This window comes from Perca flavescens, chromosome 19 (genome assembly GCF_004354835.1).
Source record: "Perca flavescens isolate YP-PL-M2 chromosome 19, PFLA_1.0, whole genome shotgun sequence".
Lineage (NCBI taxonomy): Eukaryota > Metazoa > Chordata > Actinopteri > Perciformes > Percidae > Perca > Perca flavescens.
The window spans coordinates 3,333,678-3,341,177 of NC_041349.1; the positions used below are offsets into that span (position 1 = coordinate 3,333,678).

At 41.5% G+C, this 7,500-nt stretch overlaps 2 protein-coding genes and 1 long non-coding RNA gene across 4 annotated transcripts in view; all 3 read left to right on the forward strand.

Moving 5' to 3' along the window:
- The window catches only part of LOC114574049 (coxsackievirus and adenovirus receptor-like), a 253,603-nt gene that overhangs the window by 177,797 nt on the left and 68,306 nt on the right, over window positions 1–7,500 (forward strand). The gene's annotated exons all lie outside the window — the stretch shown is intronic.
- The window catches only part of LOC114574082 (coxsackievirus and adenovirus receptor-like), a 104,457-nt gene that overhangs the window by 94,152 nt on the left and 2,805 nt on the right, over window positions 1–7,500 (forward strand). The window lies entirely within an intron of this gene.
- Window positions 3,213–5,941, forward strand: LOC114545310 (uncharacterized). The gene is made up of 3 exons (XR_003690878.1): window positions 3,213–3,315; window positions 3,815–3,933; window positions 5,730–5,941. It is a non-coding gene; the product is annotated as an uncharacterized LOC114545310 (long non-coding RNA).

Here is a 7,500-nt window from a genome sequence, read left to right on the forward strand (position 1 = left end):
CAGCATCGAGTCGAGTCCACGGCAGTGACGGGACCAAAGAAAACTAAAACTTGTATTGGTCCCTTGTATTTATTAAGCTAATGTAATACTTTTTAACCTTCCTTTTTCTTTTTCTAGTAGGCTATTTTAATTTTCACAACTGCCAGACAACTCCCCCACAGTGCATGAATAAATTGGTCTCCTCCTTCAGCCCCCCCTCACATATTGTCTTGTCCTGCATATCACGTAGACTACACCACTGGTTATAACTACGGAAGAGCATTAAGGCCAAATGTGTTTGAGTTGTTTGAGAAAAGTCTTCATTCTTATAATTATGAATTTAAACTGATAAATAAACTCTAGCTGCTGGCCACTTATATAGTGTGTCCGACACAAGACAACACAGTCTCTCTCTCTCTCTCTCTCTCTCTCTCTCTCTCTCTCTCTCTGGTGGTTGATGAACAGAGATATGTGCTGATTAGTTCTCATAACGGGCCGGGTGGGTAGCGCACTGCCATGAGTCCATGAGATAATGTCTGATTACTGTCTGATATTTAGTGATTACATTCTGAATCTGCAGCGTTCTCTGTCAGGTAAATACAGTAGTATGTCTTCCTCTGATGTAGAAGTAGTCTACACTGTAAGTCAGTAGTAGGCTATACAGTGGAGTTGCATATGAAGTGGTTTGGGGTCCTTCTGTAAGTCATTTTGGGGTACAATTTGGTTTTGATGAATTCTACAAGCGGCAATACCACAGGCCAAGCAATCAGCCCTTTCCAAACGGGCACTGCACTAGTATCATGTAAAAAACAATCATACAAAACAATAAGTCTGCTTTGTATGTGCTGCGGAAATGTGTTGTAAAGTAAACAGGAACACAAATTGTACTTCATATATTGTAGAATTATTTCCAATTTAATTGTATTCATTTTAAAGTTGACAGTCTGTGACTACCCTGACTGAATGGGTTCTTTGGAATTTAACACCAGGTCTGATAAGGTGCTCCGAGAGGGATGCAGATTTTTAGGGTGGGTCTGTTTGTTCTGCTGCAGATTTAGGCTGTGCCCTAAAAAGTATTTTTAGTAAAGCAGTATGTTTGTCCTGAAGGCTTCCTGTGGCTTGCGCTGCAGTGAGATCCATCCACTTCTGCACACACACACACACACACCTACACAAACTACCTGACATACCAATAAACTTGTGTGTATAACGGCAGCTTGTCATGACTCATGTCAGCAGCAGATCTCTCTCAGCTCTCATGGCTCCAATTAATGCTCCTAGTGTTCCTTTCTTCATGTAGACTTTATTTCTGACCTGTGTTGTTATGGTGTTGTCATGGTGAATGTGGTTGAAACCCAGATTCATTATTTACTTTGATACAAAAAAAGATCATTTGTCATGATAATGAGACGAGATGTGGGTGTAAACAAAGTGTAACATTCCTATTTCTCATTAACAATTGTTTTCTACTTTTTCAGTCAATTAAATATAAGAGTGATCAAGAACACTGTTTCTGAGTAGTTGTTACAAAGGGTTGAAGGGAGAGAGAGGGAGAGAGCGAGGGAGAGAGAGAGAGAGGGAGGGCTTTTTACCTGCCTTGCTGTTTTGATGATGTTTGTTATTTTAGCTTGTGACTGGACTGAGAGCCTTCATGTCCCAACTACAGAGTCTGAGAACAAAGTCAGTTCTTTGGGCTTTGCATACAGGACATTGACATGATGACACCAGGTCTGACAAGGTGTTCAGAGAGGGCTGCAGATTTAGGATGGGTCTGACACTAAAGAGGCAGAGTGGCAATGTTTGTCCTGCTGATTTAGGGTGTTACCTAAAGAGGCAGAGTGGCAATGTTTGTCCTGAAGGCTTCCTGTGATGACACCATCACTGAAGGAGAGTCTGGCTACTCCACAGAGTCGTCTGAGAGAAAACTCAGATTGGACAGATAGGCTTTTTTTTTTTTTACAAGTGGTGACATTTTACAACTCAATTAGTTTTGAAACTATTGTTTTTGTGAAATTTTTACAATGTCCTGGCCTTTAGTCCACAGGACAGTCACCAGTTGAGGGTCAAACGTAACTGTAAACAAAACAGCTTAACGCAGCACCACACCCCGCACCCCTAACCTATTCAGGCTAAAATATATTTGCAGCGGCAGAACCAGCAGCATTGGCTCTGCACAGCACAGTTATAAATGAACAATGCAACGCTACCACACGTTTCTCACTCACTGCTGCTCGATTACCGTTTTTGGCTGCATATTTTACTACCTGCCGTCGCCTGCAGTTTCTTTTCTTTCTCAGTTGTCTGTAGGAGCAGCATATAATTGTCACACGCCTAGGGCACCCTCTCGCGGCTGTAGACGGTAATGTTTTCAGCATGAATTAACATTTAAAAACATGTTAAATGATATATATATTTTGACATATAAGTCGCACCTGACTATAAGTCGCAGGACCAGCCAAAGTATGAAAAAAAGTGCGACTTATAGTCCGGAAAATACGGTAGTTACATTTTTGGAGAGGTGACGTCACGCTGCAGCGTAGTCTCAGTATCTCCACGTACCTCCGTACGTAGCCACGGAGTAGATTTAACTCAGAAACATAAAATGGCCTTTAGGGGTCAGAGACCCTGACTATGAAAGAGATCAGATCTAATATTAAACAACATTTCCTGAAGGATTAGACCTGAACTATTGATGAGTCATGTCAACACGTATCTCAGTGAGGAGCTTCTTCATGTGTTGACCTCGTGGTAATAAAGTCCTCTGATATCTCTGATAATTAACATTCCTTTTTGTCAAACTGATCTCATGAAATGGCGTATGTATGACACGCCAATTCGTATGGCATTAATGGCGTGTTATACAGACGCATACTCACTTTTTGGCGTGTTTTTCCACGCCGTTTGACCTCCATTCACTTACATTCAGTGGCGGTTCTACACGGAGGCCTAGAAATGTCCCTGGCCACCCCTGTGGCCCCCCCCTCCCGTGCTGACCGAATAAAAAGATTATCGATTTATTATGATTTTACACGCGAGCGCCAAAAGCGGAACTAATGTGCGACGCAACGTTCTACACAGGAAAATTAAAGCGCCGCACCCAAACACTGTCCTGCCTGCCACGCCCACATGTGGGAGAAGGGTCCAACTGCAGCTTGCAGCAGCTGCTCACGCCACGCCCCCTGCTCACGCCACGCCCCCTGCTCACGCCACGCCCCCTGCTCACGCGCGGTGGCACACAACTTCCGACTTTCAGACATGTACAGTTTGGTTGCAAGATGCAGCTGGACCATATTGCCATATTGAGTCATGGCGGCAACAATTCCCGGAAAGCACCCGGTAAGTTACTGATAATAGCAATATGGAGTTATTTAGCCTGTTACGGTTTGTTTAAAATTAATATTAGGCTACTACCTACAGCTATTGATTTCAGGTTGACGATTGCTTATAGTTAAAAGGGTGTTTTAAAAGTATGCTAACGTTAGCTTAAATTAGCTATGTGTATGCACATGTATGCTAGCGTAGTGTGTGTGTGTGTGTGTGTTTGTTTGTTTGAATGAGGTACTTAGCATGATATTTTTTATTAATTGAAAAGTGACAGAGTTACAGAAACAGTCTACTTTATGCTTTTTTGGTTTTAATAACGTCCTGTTCAATGTGTAATAAAATTCACATTCTCTGAATATTGAGTCCATTTCTGAACACTGGGGAGATCGGGTGTACAACTGGTTATCCGGTTTATGGAATGCATTGCACCAATATGATTTTCTACCCAGAGCTGTACATGATTATCATTTGTTAAAATAATAGAGACAGTCTGACTTTTCCATACCCACAGGATTAAAGGGCCTACATCTACGTACAGATACTGATCAGCATAAACTCCTTTGGAATCACATGTAAACTGCAGTGGAGGGTTTTTCTTTCAGTGCTTCGACCCACACTGATACTGATGGGGTATGGTGAAGGGTATGTGATGATGTGGGGGGTATGGTGAATGGTATGTGATGATGTGGGTGGTATGGTGAAGGGTATGTGATGATATGAGGGGTATGGTGAAGGGTATGTGATGATGTGGGGGTATGGTGAAGGGTATGTGATGATGTGGGGGGTATGGTGAAGGGTATGTGATGATGTGGGGGTATGGTGAAGGGTATGTGATGATGTGGGGGTATGGTGAAGGGTATGTGATGATGATGGGGGTATGGTGAAGGGTATATGATGATGTGGGGGTATGGTGAAGGGTATGTGATGATGTGGGGGTATGGTGAAGGGTATGTGATGATGTGGGGGTATGGTGAAGGGTATGTGATGATGTGGGGGTATGGTGAACGGTAGATGATGTGGGGGTATGGTGAACGGTATGTGATGATGTGGGGGTATGGTGAACGGTATGTGATGATGTGGGGGGTATGGTGAACGGTATGTGATGATGTGGGGGTATGGTGAAGGGTATGTGATGTGTGGGGGTATGGTGAAGAGTATGTGATGATGTGGGGGTATGGTGAAGGGTATGTGATGATGTGGGGGTATGGTGAAGGGTATGTGATGATGTGGGGGTATGGTGAAGGGTATGTGATGATGTGGGGGTATGGTGAAGGGTATGTGATGATGTGGGGGTATGGTGAAGGGTATATGATGATGTGGGGGTATGGTGAAGGGTATGTGATGATGTGGGGGTATGGTGAAGGGTATGTGATGATGTGGGGGTATGGTGAAGGGTATGTGATGATGTGGGGTATGGTGAAGGGTATGTGATGATGTGGGGGTATGGTGAAGGGTATTTGATGATATGAGGGGTATGGTGAAGGGTATATGATGATGTGGGGGTATGGTGAAGGGTATGTGATGATGTGGGGGTATGGTGAAGGGTATGTGATGATGTGGGGGTATGAAGGGTATGTGATGATGTGGGGGTATGGTGAAGCGTATGTGATGATGTGGGGTATGGTGAAGGGTATGTGATGATGTGGGGGTATGGTGAAGGGTATGTGATGATGTGGGGGTATGGTGAACGGTAGATGATGTGGGGGTATGGTGAACGGTATGTGATGATGTGGGGGGTATGGTGAAGGGTATGTGATGATGTGGGGGTATGTGATGATGTGGGGGTATGGTGAAGGGTATGTGATGATGTGGGGGTATGTGATGATGTGGGGGTATGGTGAAGGGTATGTGATGATGTGGGGGTATGGTGAAGGGTATGTGATGATGTTGGCGTATGGTGAAGGGTATGTGATGATGTGGGGGGGTATGGTGAAGGGTATGTGATGATGTGGGGGGGTATGGTGAAGGGTATGTGATGATGTGGGGGTATGGTGAAGGGTATGTGATGATATGAGGGGTATGGTGAAGGGTATGTGATGATGTGGGGGTATGGTGAAGGGTATGTGATGATGTGGGGGGCTATTTTAATTCCAAAGGCCAAGGGAACTTTATCAGGATGCATAGTATCCTGGATCCATGTAATAACTGGCCTTTAATAATAAACATCTGCCTGCCTCTATGGGAATTTAACATAGGGGTGTCTATACTTATGCCCCCTGTATTTTAAGGAAGAACATTTATTTACGTCATTATTCATTCACAAAGAAAATTGGTGTACTTAAAGGTTGGATTTTTCCTCATGTATATTACATTTTTTTTATTCCTCTTTTAGTCAACTTTAATATGGGTGTCTAAACTCATGCATACCACTGTAAGTAAAGACATGTTGTATTTGTGCCCTATGTTTACTGTCCATCTTTCTACAGATAGCAGCAAGTCCAAGAATGATGTACCAGTACAGCCCAACTTGAATATATTCCCAACCATTTTGATGGGGGGCAGAAGACGGAGCTTCAGGCCAAACTGGTCTAATCTTCATCCATGGCTCGAGTATTCTGTCATGATGGACTCTACCTATTGCTATGCATGTAGACATTTTTCATTTTTTATGGCCCTACCTCTCTTGCACCTGCACTCATTCTTGTACAAAATAAATGTTTATATGATTTTAAAGTAAAATAAAGTTTATAATCTTTAAACATCATTTGTTGCCATTTTTTATGTGCCCCCCTGGTTAAACACTGGCCCCTCCATGGCCCCCCTAGTAAAATTTGGCTAGAACCGCCACTGCTTACATTACCTAGCGATTGCGTTTGAATTTATGCCGTAGCGAGTAGTATGAAGCTATACTTTTGAAGAAAGTTAAAAAATAAGAAAAAAAAGGAAGGGTACTAAACAACAGTTGGCGACATTAAAGAACGGCTTGTTTATTGTTAAGGCCATATGATCAAAATTAAATGATTTAATAATAATGTAATAACTATAACAATAACTTATTTCACTAGTAAATTGCTGTTGAATGACAAACCCAACTACCAGATGGGAAAAGGACATTTAACAACAACTACAAATGCTGAGGCTGTAGTTTCCCAGCTTCATTGAACGTACCGTCTGTGTTGTTTTTTCCGACAACGGCAGCTGCAGACTGTTATATCCCGGTGTTGGAATCCTCTACAGTGAAACACAGTCACACTTTACAACGTTTAGCTGTCAGCATTTTAACAGTGTTTACTCCAGCTACTAGCTAGCGGCAGGCTAACGTTAGCTGCTGTCGAGTATAGTGTTAACTAGCGTCACGTGCAGCGGTGTTTGTGTTGCCTGTATCGTCTGTCTCAGAGCATCGGAGAGAAGACAGACATATCAGGGGCACCAGATTAAGAAGATTTTTTACAAGTAAATGTTCCAATCAATGATCCAGGCAGCACATTCTCGTCTCCGTCCTTCATTTTACAGTCAAATGGTGGCTAGAACGGCTCCGGGTCAAAGGTCAATATGGAATGGATTAATCTGCCTTATTTTTTTTTAACGCATATTTTTCCCTCAGATTAATTAATCGAAATGAACGCGTTATTTTGACAGCCCGTATGTATGTATGTATGTATGTGTGTATATACTGTATATATATATATATATATGTGTGTGTGTGTGTATATATATATATATATATATATATATATATATATATATATATATATATGTATGTATGTATATATATATATATGTATATATATGTGTGTGTGTGTGTGTGTATATATATATATATATATATATATATATATATGTATATGTATATATATATATATATATATGTGTGTTTATATATATATGTATGTATGTGTGTATATGTATGTATGTGTGTGTATATATATATATATATATATATATATATATATATACAGTGGGGGAAATAAGTATTTGACCCCTTGCTGATTTTGCAAGTTTGCCCACTTACAAAGAATGCAAAAATCTACAATTGTAATCATATGTACATTCTAACAGGGAAAGACAGAATCCCAAAGAAAATTCCAGAAAATCACATCATATGAATTTATTAAAATTGATAACCATCTGATGAGGAAAAACAAGTATTTGACCCCCTGGACAAACAGCAAGTATTCTGGCTCCTACAAGCCAGTTAGTCTTTCTTTAAGACACAGCCCCAATCCGAACCAATTATTTACATCAAATACACCTGCC